This window comes from Strigops habroptila, chromosome 1 (genome assembly GCF_004027225.2).
Source record: "Strigops habroptila isolate Jane chromosome 1, bStrHab1.2.pri, whole genome shotgun sequence".
Taxonomy (NCBI): Eukaryota; Metazoa; Chordata; class Aves; order Psittaciformes; family Psittacidae; genus Strigops; species Strigops habroptila.
The window spans coordinates 90,642,699-90,657,824 of NC_044277.2; the positions used below are offsets into that span (position 1 = coordinate 90,642,699).

Sequence of the window (15,126 nt, forward strand, 5' to 3'; positions counted from 1 at the left end):
TCAAGGATATTTCCTCTTGTCCCTTTTTTCTGTAACACACTAGGATCACATAAACTTCCTTCAGTTGCCTCATATGGCTACACACAAGTTAAATGAATTTTTTCCACACATAGTTTGCCCCTTCAGTTAGTTTTGAATTAGGCATTTCCTTAACTCTCTACTGAGCTGCTTCACATTCAACTACGTAATGAGCATTGCTCTGTATGTTGCGGAAAATAAAGTAAATGGTCAGGTTTGCCATAGTCACTGATGAAGTTTATGTATTTATTTAGGAAAGACATAACCAACACTTACAAAGTTTAGTTGAAAATGGAGTAGATACCAGGTTTACAGCAGCTTACTTAAAAAAACTTCAGGTTTTGTGGCATTAGGAACGAAGGCACTTCCTTGCCAGTGCCATCACAAACATTGCAAGTGGGGTATCCCCTGTTTGGCATGTTCCCTTGGTAGGAATATCTGCAGGGCAGATATCTGGTACCCAGATGCTTGTTCCTCATAGCAGGTCTGCAGTATAGGTTCAGAGAATGCTAGCAGTCAGTTCTCAAGGTTTATTGGTTAACTATTTTTTATGGTTTAGGTACCTGAGATCCATATGACCTATTTTATTAAAAGTTGTCCAACAAGCTAAAATCTGGGAGTTTGGGTACCATACTATGCTCTCTCAGGTGCCTTCTGAATACTCAGGCTATTTGATGATGATGACTGCTGATTTTCTTCCATCACAAGATATATCTTTAAGTATTCTCCAGGTCTAAGCAGACAGCCTTTGCATCTAGTATTTTCCTTTCAGTTTTGCTGCTCATTCTCTGTTGCAGCTTTTCCAAGCTTAGGTGATTGGGGTGATAGCTACTGCCTTCCGGTGATAGCAGCCTTGATTTCTCTTGCATCTAAAGGTGATTTTCTCAGCAGAGCCATTACAGGCACAGTGCCTTGAACAGCCATCTCATTCAGGCAGTGGATGTGTGAGAAGGATTTTTCTTGTCTTTGGGACACTTGCAGAGCCTGCAATAGCTAGATAATTGGCTATTGAAGGTTTTGAGGCATCTGTCCTTTTGCTTGAAAAGATAGTGGTGCCCAGGGCTTCTTGGTGGTGTATGAAAATAGCTACAGTAGATAGCTCTAGAGTTCAAGGAGCCTATCATCTGTGTGGAGCAGTGCTCCTGTACATTTATGTGAGCTCTGTTGTTACTATACGAAGTGCCTCCCAAGATGAATGATCTGTGGTCCCATGATGTTCCGGTGCATGATTATTAGTCTTTCCTGGTCTTAAATGAGACCAAATCTACCCATTGACTTACCTTGAAAATCCCCTTGGTGCAAATGATCTCATTATCAAAACCACCTTCTAAGGTTGCAAGTCTAATGTAAGCACCCAACTGGCTGCGGTTGTGCCTGCACTAGAGCTGCTGTAATGACACCCCCAGGTGTAACCGTGTAGATGTGCCTGTGCTAAATCTATTTTGCATGGCTCCCAGTGTGCCACTTAGCTTCCCTTGTTGTTTGTGCATGTTTTCCCCACCTCTTGCAGAGGACGCAATCAGGCTATTGTATTTTGTTATTTATTTTAACTATGACATTGCAGCTATAACTCTGTTAAAAATTGCAAGAGCATAACAAAAAGCAGATCTGACCCATGCTGCTGTTAACTTTTTCTTAGCATTTCCGTGGAATTCTAGCTGACATTGTCCCTTACCACGAATATGTGTTATTTGCAAGGAGCTCTGTTCAAGCTAGGAAATTATTGTGGCAATGTGTGAGACTAACTGTACTGGAGAATAAAGAGCAGTGCACCATTCATGATGATAAAATAATTTCAGGTCATGTCTTTTCTTTCTTTGTGTAGTTTTTCTTTTATTACTGGTGCTGAAATGGCTCTTGCAGCGCAAGTGAGAAAACCAGACTGAACCTCCTGTTTTTTTGTTGGGCTCCCAGCTGGAAACCCCTCCCTCGATTTTCCATTGATAAAAGTGTCACAAAGGGAATCTAGAGCAGAGGAATAGGCGGAAATAGAACAATATGAAGTCTTGGACTTGAATCACAAGAAGAGTTAACTAATGTGGATACTGTACGGGACAAGCTGCTGCTGCTTTCATGACCAGGTTCATTTAACTGTGGTCTTTCCATTTGTGGCTGCCCTCAAAGCCATGTAACAAATCAGCTATTTATTGTCTTTACTGCAGAGGCTCTTTAAAGGATATTGCAGAGCATTTTCCTCTCTTCCTTTCTACGGACCGCTTTATCTGACCTTCAAGAATTCAGAGTCGCAACAGGGGCCAAAAAACCTCCCTTACAAGAATGCTTTTATTGTTAATTTATAAAATACGTCTTTCACTAATAAAATAAAGGTGTGACATTTATAGAGCTCTGATAAGGAACACAGCAGTAGAAAAGGCCCAGGTCTCCTACTGTTCAAATTAAGGGCAGCTGATTTCAATGAGAGAAGAAGCAGGCTGGCTAGATGCACAGGGTAACACATGCACTCAGGTGTTCCCATAATACTTGAAAAACCTCCAGGAATATTTTGCAAGTATTGAGAAGTAACTTCATAGAGGACTTCTTTCAGTTAAGTTACTGAGGGTACTTAGTGCTCCTTCAGAGTGTCTGGAGGGGGAAAATGGCTTGGGTTTAGTTCCATTAGGTGGTTATGGTTATGCTTTTTCTAGACTTTCTTAGGATTTTATGACTAAAACAATGGCTTCTCTATTGCTGCTGTGCTTGACCTCAGTGTCAGGGTGGAGGAGCTGGCTGATGCTTGCCAAAGTGATGTGTGGTCACCTCCTCGCCAACCAGTGTAGGTGGGTGTCTGCGTGCAGTGGTGGTGAGGAAGGGGCTTGGAAGCCCTTGTGCATGACAACTGGTACATCTCTCATTATGCTGGGTGCTGCAGGGAATACGATGGTCTGTGACCCAGAAAGCTTGGTCCTGAGCAAGGCAGTGATCTGCTTTCTGTAGCTGCAGTAGGAACAGCAGGTGCTCAGCTCCCCAGATCAGTGCACAGCATCCTGCTTGTTGCAGACTTTTTAGACCTCTTAAGCTTTCCTGTGGAACACCATGGTTGTCCTTTTGGTGTACCTTCCCATGCGAAGGCGTAAGTGCTACTCTTCTCTTTCCCTCCTGTTCTCCTTTTCTATTTTTTTCCTCTTTCCCTTTTCCTGTCTTTCCTAAATTTGCCAAAATGCCACAGTGCCACACACCGAAGTCTGTTTCCTAGTTCTTACAGCTTATTGGGATGGGGTAACAAGAACGCACACAACTATCGGAAGTATGGGATGATAGTATAGCATGAATCTGTTAAGTAAGTGTGATATGTTTGGCCTGTCAGTTACTGCAGGGGTATAAAGGAAAATATGCAAAATAGTAAGTGATCAAGAAGGAAGACTGGAAGTAGCGTTTGGATTTAATGGACATTTCCAATCTCTTCATCTGACCCTATAAATCAGAGCTGTTGTATTTTGTGCTAGTTTTTCTCATTAATTTTTTATTGGGCCATCCTTCTTTAAGCAAAAAAAGGAAATGCAAGAGGCAAAAATACTTTTAGCTGAAAACGAGTAAGAATAAATCATGCTGTGCTACCTTAATAATACTGTTAAACAGTTGCTTTCCAGTGAAACAGACTGAAACCTAGGAGGAGTAACTGATTGCTTTAAATGCTACAATTTGTCTTGCATTTTGACTGTGCAGTTTTTTCTTCTTGTCGGTATAGGGATATAAGAGTCGATAAGTCCGGTTTGTAATTGCTGCCACTCTGTCCAACATGTTATTTCCATGCAGGGGGATGGATTCTTCATGCCTGTGCCTTATTTCATCATAATGAAAATACATGAGAGGCAAAATGTGTCCTTGCCTAAGATATGTACTCTGTGTATGAGTAAATGTGGCAACACAGGCTATTTATTTTGATCGCTGTTTTGTGTAATATGCAGTAACCACATGCAAATACCATATACAGCAGAGGAAAATGCTAAAAGCCAATTCTTACTAGTTACGAAATGGGATACTAGTTGGTGAATGATTACAAATAAAGCTACCCCGCATTGTCCTTAAGAGACTCAGATGTGGAAAAGGCATGTTATCTGTATTAGTGGGCAGAGCATCCACTGAATCAGTGTTTTGGTTTAAGAAAAGGTTGCCAGACATCGAAGGGAGGGGAAGCAGTATTGCTTTTCAGTATTGGTGCCAGAGAAGCGGAATAAGGTAACAGAGGAAAGGGGTAACATTCTGAAAGTGGTTTTTTGGTTTTCTTTTTTAATATTACATAAAAAAGTACACGTTTATCAGAAATTACAGCAATTTAGTTGAATGTTACGCTTTGGACAGTCGTAACACTAATAGGATGGAAGCAGCATAAGCAGTAGCTACAATTATAGCTGCAGTTACTAAGAGAAATCCATGTTCTGTTACTTAAATGCAGCATTCGCTGTCTGCCTGAAAGGCAGCAGTATCTTAAACAGGCAAGGGAGGAAAGTTGTCCTCTTTATTTTATTGTCCACATGCTTTTTTTGAGAGCTTGTGTGCATGATTCATTGAAGAGGTCAAATTCAGTCCTTCCCTTGCACCCAAAGCAGTTTAAAGTCTTTAAAAAAGAGAGTAAGTATGCATTAAAAATGTATATACGTAAAAAATTAAAGCACTGGTATGAGAGCAAAATGAAACTGCTGAGTTTGTATTCCTTGTAGCCCACTAAAACTTACGGGTCATGCACAAATTATTCAAAGGGTAATTTCCCTTACATTTGTCATTACGTCTCTTAGCATTGTGAGCCGTTATTTGCTTCCTTTCAGTGATGTGCCAACGAACAGATTACTTTTCTTTGTAGATGTGATTGAATTTTATTCATTAGAGAGATTACAACACAGGACCAGTTGTGCCTTTAAAGTACTGGCATTTAAGCTGTTTGTAAGAAATGTGTTTATGCTTTGGATAGAGATCACTTCGTGCTGGTGTTAGTCAAATGAGGGCTGAAGTCATGGAAATTTTGACTTTTCACTCACTTCATGAATCCTGGCAATTTAGCATGTATGGTGGGCACCTCACTGCAGTTTCCAAATGTAAACAGATGGTGTGCTCAGGAACACCAGGACATAAAAAGATGTTATTAATACTGGTTTTGTCTCCTGTATCTTATAAATGAAGGAGGCAGGTGTATGGCTGGTATAAACTGGCATATTCTCGTCAAGTAAAGTTACACCAAGAGGGGCAGAATGGGAATCTCTTCTCCTGGCCACTACTTTTAAAGAAAATGCTGTAAACAGCTTCTATAGTTGTCTGTGTATGTGTGTTTCTTCTGTTCTCTTATACTGTCTCTGTGGCAAAAGGTGTTGTCTAGTCATCCTTCTTTTTTTTAGCAGGTGACCAAACATGCTTTCCAGCAGGTATCCCCCTCTTCCCCTTCTCCAAACGCCTGTTATTTCCTTTTTTCCCATTTTCCAATTTTGACTACAAAAGTAACTTCTCCCATCCCTGCATCTCCAGTTATAGCAGTGGGATAGGATGTCTTTACTCCTTTCTGCCTTTCTGTACTCACCCCTCTGGATTCACACATCCTGAGGAACTGCTTGAACTCAAGCTCAAGTTACATGTTCATCCACATGATGGAAAAAGTCCAACAGAATAGTACTGCTCTGTGAGTTGGCAAGTGTTAGTTACATTTCTATAGTGCAGAGTGAGGGAAGAAGTTGGTGCAGCTTGTGCTAGGGTGTGCCGTATGAGTAGATAGATGCTTTGGAAATCCTGCTGTGCAGGCCTGCAGCGTATTTCTCTCTGGACTTCCCAGTGGGTAACATTGCACCAGATTGGATGAGCTGTTCCCATTCAAAATGTGAAATTTGTGTTGCTTAATTTCCAATGAGGATGTAATGTGATAGTAAAATTGTTCTGTAAAGGGTCATACACTGTTTTACTGTCAGTTTGTGAGGCTCAGACAGAAGGAAATGATCAAAACCACTCAATGCTCATTATTTATTAATTGAGTTCTGGCAGAGCCTTGCTGCATTCTGGCTTTTTTGTTTGTTTCTTTGTTTACAAACAAAAAAAAAAAAGAAAAGCACAGTTCACAAAAAAAAAGAAAAGGGAAATTTGTTAAGGAAGATTTCTGACAAGGAAGAGATGGCATTTGGGGGTGTTTGAGTAGAGGTGCCTTGGAATACAAGGAGGGGCAACTTGACATTGCAGTGTCACCCTCTCTCAGTGTTGCTCCTGAAAGAGAAGAATACTTTAGAGAATAGCAGACCATGAGTCTTTGATACAGGCGTGGTGAGTTACCAGAAAATATTTATCCTCGTAAGTTCTGTGGTGGGGATATTTTAAGTGCTTGTTCTTTGCTGCTGTTATGGGTTTACTTTCTTAAAAAAAGAAGCTCCAAGTGCTGCTTCTCTTCTTTTGTATCCCTTCCTTGTTTCTCTACATATTCAGGTAAAGAACAGTATACTGAAATAATTTAATCTTTCTTTACTAACTGTGGTTTCTTGATTTAAAAAGTCCCAAAGCTGCTTAGAGCTCAGTCTTTTGTTCTGCAGTGAATCCTGTGAGGACAGACCCTTTCATAGATGCTGTGGCCTGTATTGGAGCTGTCTCGAAGCCTGAGATGTGAAGTTTACACTGACGGAAGGTCTGAAGACTTTAGCTGCTGATTTTCTTCCTCCTTCCCCTGGGATTTAAAATCAACCAAACATAGGTGATTTTTTTTCACAGGAATAGCTAAAAACACATCTCTGGTCAGCATAACCCTCTTGCTAAATTTTCAGGCTTGCTCCAGAGTCTGAAGCCATTTTAGTATTTCAAAAAATTATTAACAGCAGCAGCAGCAGAAGTAAATTTAACACAGTCAAAGCTACATATTTCTTTGCTTACTGTCTTTCTCTGAGATGGCTGAAATTTTTTTGCTGAAACTTTCCCACAGAAAATCAGTCTGAGGCAGATGTTGGCATGGAAGATTCTAATTAAAATATTTGCCGGAGTTGTAAAGAGCTAAGCCCAAGGCTTTTGAGGAAGAGTGTTGAATAGTCTTAAGTGTCATGGTTGCTATGAGAATTACTTTGTTTGGGCTGCTGTTCTAAAGGTATTGTCTTCAGGTAGAAGCATCTTCAGCACCACAGACCCTGTCCTCAAGACAACCATTTCTCTGCCTTTCACTTTCCCCTGCTGCTGTCCTGTGGAGTGGTAAAAAAAAATTGATCCAGGACATCATTCTTTTCAGGTCACTTAAATCCACATTGTTTCAGCTCTCCTTTCCCTGTCTGCTTCTTCGACTTCACAAATGTTTCTTTCCTCCCTTTGAATTAGAGATGGAACCCAAAAGGCAAAACATGCAATGAGGCCCTTTGGACTTCGTCGTGCTGTAACACGTTGCTCGATCCCTGGCAGTGTTCAGGGCCAGGTTGGACAGGGCCTTGGGTGACATGGTCTAGTGTGAGGTGTCCCTGCCCATGGCAGGAGGGTTGGAAGTAGATGATCTTAAGGTCCTTTCCAACCCAAACCATTCTATGATTCTATGCTCTGGCCCTGTCCTCATTAGTTGAGCCCCAGGGTTTCTTCAGTATAGTCCTTTCTCAAAAAATCCAGGAAGTCATTGTTAGCTGGTGAAACTCCTGCTGCTTTGCTCTGCTTTTACCCCATCACTGCTCTTTGGAAGTAGCGATAGCCAACAGGGGTCTGTTTGCAGTTCCTCTTGCCCAGCTAAGTGGCTGCGGTGGCTCTTCTTGGACCATGTCAAAACCACTGAGCTTCCTGGTTTCCAGGTTGTGAGTCAAGGTCCTGTCTCTGGTTGTCTCCAGGCCGACCCCTGCTTCGGGGTAAAAACGGTGTGCTTGGCATTCACCAATGTGTTTCCATGGGGAGGCAGCTCTGGCATGGGTGTAGGGAAGAACGGCAGTACGTTCCAGCCAGGCCTCGTGGTTGGGGAACCAGGACCTGGGAGGTGCCACGGGGTGCACCCGTGCTTGGACACCACCTTGTTGATTGTGGCAGCATAACCAGTTGGGATACAGAAAATGTTTGCTCATCTGGGTCTCCTGAAGAGAACAAACAGGGCTTCAGTTTCAGACACTGGTTTACAGCATGTCTAGGAAGTTGGTTCAGGGCAGGACTATGGAAAGTACTTGCAGATATGCAAGATCCCAGCTTTCACTGGCTGTGAGCTGGCTCCCTGAAGCACTGCTGAAAATCCCCCTTGTTGTTCCTCTCTGCTCAAATCTTCCCCAGTTGAAGCTGGGTGTAATATTTGTATACCTCACTGGTTGTTCAGGCTAAATTAATATTTGTAGAGCACACTGTGTTCTCCGTATTGAAAGGACTACATGGAACGCTGCTGTTTCTAGGCAGTTACATCCTATTCTTGGATGTTGTAAATGTACTTAACCAGGACAGACAAGACTCAATGCATTTGTTTAGAAAAACCCTGTTAGTGCCCCGGTATATGTGTGAACGCATTTTTTCACATAGGTGTTGTGTTTATAGTAAAGCAGAAACTCTCTTCAGTTGAAGTAGTCCTGTTTCAAAGGTTCGGGTTTGTGTTCGTTTGCCATTTGTTATTGTGGTTGCCACTGCGTTGCATGCTGGGGAGGGGGAATATATGTAGTTTTCTCAGGGTCTTTCCCTGCTGCTTATAGAAACCTTCAAGTGCATGCATAAATCTTCTAGCAATGCTTTTTCTTAAGCTGAGAACATAAATAAAGCAGATAATTGTCTGGTAAAGCTGATTGGTATTCCTTAAATCTTGATCTCATCCCTTGCTTATTCACACATCATCTGCACAGAAGATATTTCTGCCGTCTTCTGAACTCTATTTCACAGACAGAATGACAGTTCACACACACGGGAACAGTCCAGTTCCCGTGTTAAAAAATAATAATTTTACAAATCTTTGAAAAACCAAATTGGGATATTAAATTAAATCGGGGGGGGGGGGGGGGGATAAATGTGCAAGAAATAATTAATTCAAGCTAGTAAACGTTTTTCTGGTCATAGATGATCTAAATTCTCCTGAAGCACGTGGGAAGGGTTGATTTCTCTAAAGTTCCAGGTTGCAGAGCATCTGCTGGAGATGACAGCATGAGGAAAAATAGAACCAGCCACGGCATTGGTTTCGTTGCATGGTTAGCATCGCGGCCCGTGAGAGCAGAGGAGCACGGTCTCCTGCAGGAAAACCTGGGCTTGTAGCTCTTAACAGCCAGGATTCTGCTTGTTGAGTCATGCTGCCGTAAATCCTGAGCAGCTCCATTGAAACAGAGGGAATTACTCCAGATTTATGCTAGTTTTGATGAAAAGAGGCTTTCTGCTGAATGGATCTGGGCAGCCACTCGCCAGGTGGAAGGGAAAGAAGTGACTCAGCGTTCGGCAGTTGTTGCTGATCGCTGGCTTTTGCCAAGTGCAGAGTCACAGATTTCCCTTTTTTTTTTCCTTCTCCTTCTTCTTCTCCCTGCCCCCCTCCTTTTTTCCCTGGGTGAGCGGCTGCTTTGTGCACCCCGCAGAAAAGAGGACTTAATTTCTGATGCAGGAAGGGATACAGGGGGGAACAGACCAGCCCGAGTCCTTGTTGTTAGCAAGGAGCTTGTGGAGGGGCAGACCACTCTTGCTAGGAGCAATCAGCACTTTGTTTCAGAGGTTTCAATATTGACTGCTGCTTCTTGCCTACGGGAGATGAACATTTGTAAGAAGGATTTAGCTGTGTAGCTGGCCTCGTATTTCTGTCTGCACGGTAATAACCTGGCTAAGGCCAGTGATGGCAGATCTTCCCGTGAGCGCACACAAGGGAGCAAAGTGTGCAGCAGAGCAGAGTGAGATGCAGCAGGGTGCCATGTTAGCAGCCTCTTGCTTCCCCCCAGATCTGCTGCCACCCTGCGCTGCCTCCCCAGCAAGCTCACCTTCTCTGAGCTAGCAGCAGTGGCCACTACCTGCAACTGAAAAAAAGCAGATGAAGTGGAAGGAAAAACCCCATAGCTAGGTTCTAGGGCCATGCGCCGGTTGAGTAAATACTGGGGTTTATTTTGGACTACCCAGCAAGGGGACTCCAAGTTTAGAAATGGTGTTAAGTTATTGCAATGAAAAGTGGGATTTAAAAACTCTAAATGGGGAAGACAATAGCTTACTGTAGATCTTTGAAAAACATGGGCTGATGAACTGAAGCTCCCTGAATGTTTCAGCCCATCTGTCTTGTTAGTTTCTGTGTCTTAATCACGGATTTCATGAAGTGTCTAATTTTCTTTTTTTAGCTTTCTGTCTTCCTCTTGTACAAAAGTTAAGGCAGGGAAATCATCTGAGCTGGATTTACTTTTGCATCCAAGAGAAAAGCAGGCTATAAAAAGAATTGAGTGGTGTGTGTGCTGGGAAACCAAGTTTGTCTGCTTTGGGTTTGGGGGGCAAGATTTTCCCACCCTCACTTCTGATGCCGTGGTGGTTATCAGGAGAGCTGGGGAGTGCAAGTATAGGAGCATACCTGGTAGCTGACAGTACTTTTAATTGTCTGACTCTATCCATGGCTGTCTAAACAGCGTGGACTGGCTCTGCTGAAATCACCAGCAAAATTTCCTTGCTGTTGCTCCCACTGCTGCCACTGTTCCTGGCAGCTGTCGAGATGTACTGGCAAGCCACTGCTTCCTCTTGCGCCTCAGGAAGTCTGCAGTGACTCTTCTGAACTGCAGAATTACTACCTATTCATATCTGTGGGGGGAAAAGCACAAATCAACCAACAGAAACGTTCCCCCCAAAGTCAGAGCATTTTTAATGATCCCTCGGGGGGGGTGCGCATCTCCAGGTTCTTCTGTGTGAATCCATCATGTGGAGCCCACTCAGTTTCTAGCAACAGTGGAATTTTTTGCCACCCCCCCCCAGCACAGATAAGGCCGTGTATATTTGCAGTGTGTACTATGCAGAAGACACTGATTGACATTAATTAGGAGTGGGTGGTGTGAAAGTGTAAAAATAAAATTCCTTTCTGTCAGGTTTACTATTAGAAGTGAAGTACACGGGTGTGACACTGAGCGCGTGTGAGCATGCACATGTGTGGAGTGGAGGGTGTCTATTGAGCATTTAGAACAATAGTGGGAGTGAAGCACTACAGGCTTAAATGTGCATAAAAGTCTAGGATTGCAACCTTTTTCTTGTGAGCTGCTCAGTGAAATGCGCTTCAAATTGTTTCTTTTCAGTTCCGAGTTGAAAATGCAGTGCTAAAAACCACACAGTGCCGCAGATTGCAACTTGTGTCAGTTTGACTGCCCCTGCCTGCTTTGTGCTGTTACAGCGACCGTTTTGAGAAGTGATCAGGAGGGACAATGTTTTCAGTCAGTTTTAGCGGGAGCAGCATTCTGAAATTAAATGGATCACCATTTAGCAAGCTCGTATTGCTCTGGTTGATGATATTAATTCCTTCTCTGTGTGAATGCTAAGAATAAGAAGCAATAAATGAATTCCACTGCGTTAATGATTCGTGAAGTGTGTTGTCAGATGTGGCTGGCTTTCTCTTATGAAGTAAATGGACAATCATCTGTGCCACTTTAAAAACATATTCTTTGGATCTTAACTGCATTATGGTATCTGAGCTCTAGGACTATTGCTTATGAAATTTCTTCAGTATCTGTTTTATGTGGGCGATACTGCCAGAGGGTTATCTGTGGAGCTTTTCAATAGCTGTCTGTCTATCTGCTCCACCTGACTGTTTACATTTGTTCTTTATGCAAGAAGGTACTTCTTTTCAGCCTAATTCACTGGTCACTGAACTGAGTGACACTGACTGAAGACCTCTTCCCTCTCTTGAGGCCTTTCCATGCCAAACTGCAAGTTTGTGTTTGGTTTTCACTGCTTATAGCTAAAGGACAAATCTCCTTTTTCTTTAACACCTCTGAAATTATGTCTTCCCTAATTTGTGCTTATTTAAATGAGCTCTTGTTAAGTGGACCTCTTTTTATTATTGCCCAGTGGTTTGATGGAAATGAGTTGCTAGTCTCTTCATTTCTTAGCAGAATCTCTCTCTGTTGACAAACTGAACATTTGCTGGTGTAGAGGGTGGGAGTGACACCTCAGCTCTCCTCTCCAAGCCTGCAAGGTGCTGGTAGTACATGCTACAGGCACTGTGAGCTGTGGCTGCTCGTGCTGTGCCTGTGATCGAGATACAGAACTGTTACTTAGGCCTTCTGGTTAAGTATCATTTTCTAGTACATTATTTAAAGTAGATTTAGTGTATTGGATTTTAAGTTAAGGGATAGTCCTCCTCCTAGAAGTAAAATCCCAAAGCTGACACACTGGTTTGCACTGGATTCACTAACATTGGTGGTGTTGCTTTAGCATTGTAGTGTGTCAGAACTGGCTCCAAAAAAAACAACCAACCAAAAACCCAGCCCAAACCCCCAAAAAGTCCTGTCTTGCTGATGCTGATCCTTCCCCTTACAGGGTGATATTTTGGATGATCTGTCATGTGTTGCTGAGAAGGAGCACATGGCTTCAGCTACAAGAGGTTGCTGACCATGGGAACGTGGAGCTAAGGGTAGTGCTGGCAGCTATTTTCCAGCCAGCTTTGGTGTCAAGTGTATGGAGTACATGTGATAAAGCTCTCCACATACTGCATCACGGAGACAGGAATTCAGAGGTTTCTCCAAATGTGTACTAAAGGCTCCTCTTAATTAGTGTAACTGCATGTGGTTTGTGGTGGGGTGTGTAGGCTTGTAGGCAAGATGCTCGCTACGCTGTCCTTGGGTGAGCCGTTGGCACGCCTGGTCTGTGACAGCTTCATTGGTGTGGATGGGGAAAATGTTTGAACTGCAGAAGCATAAAACGCAATTCACACGTACACAAACACTGAAGTTTCCCCTGCATGGGGCAAGATGCTCTAGTTCAGTTAAGGAAACCACAAGGAAGTTGATTTCTGGGTTTTGGTTTTGTTGCATTTGTTAGTATACCTGTTTGCTTGTGTTTGAAAGGGTTAAGCAGAGATAGGTTCATGGTTGAAGCTGCAGCGGTGTGCACAGAATGCACGGCACATCTGGTGTCAAAGAAGTTGCTTGTAATCGCATATGTGTAGACAAAAATATACTGAGTTTTAAGCAGTGGGGAATTTTTTTCGTGGCTGTAATTGCGATGTTACTACCAGTTAATCACAACTGAATTTCATGACTCTGTTTTCTTGCTGTAAACCTCAATTCAGTGAATTGAGCAAAGACAATGCGAACTGTGGAGAGAAAAGAAAGAAGAAAAAAAAGGGTGTGAGGGATAGTGGTGTCTTGGTTTAGACCCAGCCGATAACTCAGCAGCACGCAGCTGTTTGCTCATCCCTCCCCTTCCCTCCTTCTGGACAGGATGGGGAGGAGAATTGAAAGAATGTAAATCCCACGGGTTGAGAACAGTCCAATAAGTAAAATGAAGTAAAATATAATGATAATAGAAAGAATACCAATAATAATAATAACAACAACAACAGGAAACAACAAGAGAAGAAATGAAAGCTCGTAAAACACAAGTGATGCACAGTACAATTGCTCACCAGCTGCCGACCAACACCCAGCCCAACCTGAGCAGCGATCTGGGCCTTCCGGCTAATTCCCCTCAGTTTCTATACTGGACATGACGTGCTGTGGTATGGAATACCCCTTTGGCCAGTTTAGGTCAGGTGTCCTGTCTCTGCCTCCTGGCTTCATGTGCCCCTCCTCACTGGCAGAGCATGAGACTGAAAAGCCCTTGACCAGGGTAAGTGCTACTTAGCAACAACTAAAACATCAGTGTGTTATCAGCGTTGTTCTCAGACTAAAGCCAAAACACAGCACTGCACCAGCTACTGGGAAGAAAAATAACTGTTACAGCTGAAACCAGGACAAGTGAAAAGACCATATTTGAAGTCATCCTCAGACTGTTTCTGTGTGTAAGGCCCAGTCAAGTAGTGTTCTTGGGAGAGTTATTCAGGACTTAAAATGTTCAATGAGTATTCAGTGTCTTCTAGAATGAGATCTCTAGTGGCTGAAGAATCTTGTGACCTTTGGGACTATGTGACCTTTGGGATAATGTTCCTCTTGGCGACTTCAACCACTGAACTCAAACCCACCAGTATAGTGCAGGGTTTTCCCACCAGTAATACATAATATAAAAACCCCAGATCTTGATCTTCATACACATGAAGGCCACTTTACGCTCCTGGGGCAATTAAAAAGGTCTTGAACCAGGTGTAAATGGTCTTATTAATGTAGCCTTCTTGCCCTTTTCACACCGGCTAATATATTAGGCTGTCTAAACATAAAATACACAAGTAAGATGTGGGTGGGAAAACACTGTGTAGGTACATATCTTTCAATGATTGGGTAGCTATTTGTAAGCTTGATTTAATTAGTTGGGCTGACATATGCAATCCGTTCAGCTTTGTGGGGGCTGGACAGTTTGTGGGCAAGCAGGAGGGAAATCCTTCAAGGGATGTGTCACTGTAGAACATTCTCATACTAAAATTTGTGGGGGAAAAAGGAAAGTACAATTACAAAATGTGCTCGTGATCATCCGTGCCATGAGCATCTTTTAAAACCAGAGTCTGTGTTTCATATGGTTCTTTTGTTGTCATCATGCTTTTCAGTTCCCTGTTATAAAACAGAGCATTAAATTATTTTTAACACCATGTATAGAGACAGGGCTTGAAATAGGTTTTAATCAGCTAGACCAAGTCATGGCTGCATTGGTAGGTGCTTTCCTGTCGGTGTTTATAGAAGAAAATAGTGTTTGCACAGTTCAGATGCTTTTCATGTCAGCTCTGATCACATTTGTTTGCAGCCTAAGAAAACAGAACATCAGTTTTCATCTCAAAACTATTTTAACAAAACTTTTAAAATAATCATTGAATGTATTTCAGAAACATGGTAGTACTGAAAATGTTACCATAACTATAGCTATAAAGTTAGAACAGAGCTGCTGTTATTTTTGGAGTGTGTCTAAACCAGTGATTTTTCAAGTGGAAAGGTTGGCAGAATTTCATTGTCATGTTAAATTCGAAGTTACTCTCTTCCTTCTTCCATCCCCTCCAGTTACAGTTATCTATTCAGTGAAGAGCAGAATACAGCAATGCAGGATTTGCTTTACAGGGACCACAAAGGGAGTCTGCATGCAGCAAGTCAATGAATACCTCAGCATCTTGGGCCTCCCTGCTTGTGTCTGTCCCCATGGTGC

At 42.6% G+C, this 15,126-nt stretch overlaps 1 protein-coding gene across 22 annotated transcripts in view; it reads left to right on the forward strand.

Annotated features, from left to right (window-relative positions):
- The window catches only part of ATXN1 (ataxin 1), a 224,454-nt gene that overhangs the window by 79,249 nt on the left and 130,079 nt on the right, over positions 1-15,126 (forward strand). The window lies entirely within an intron of this gene.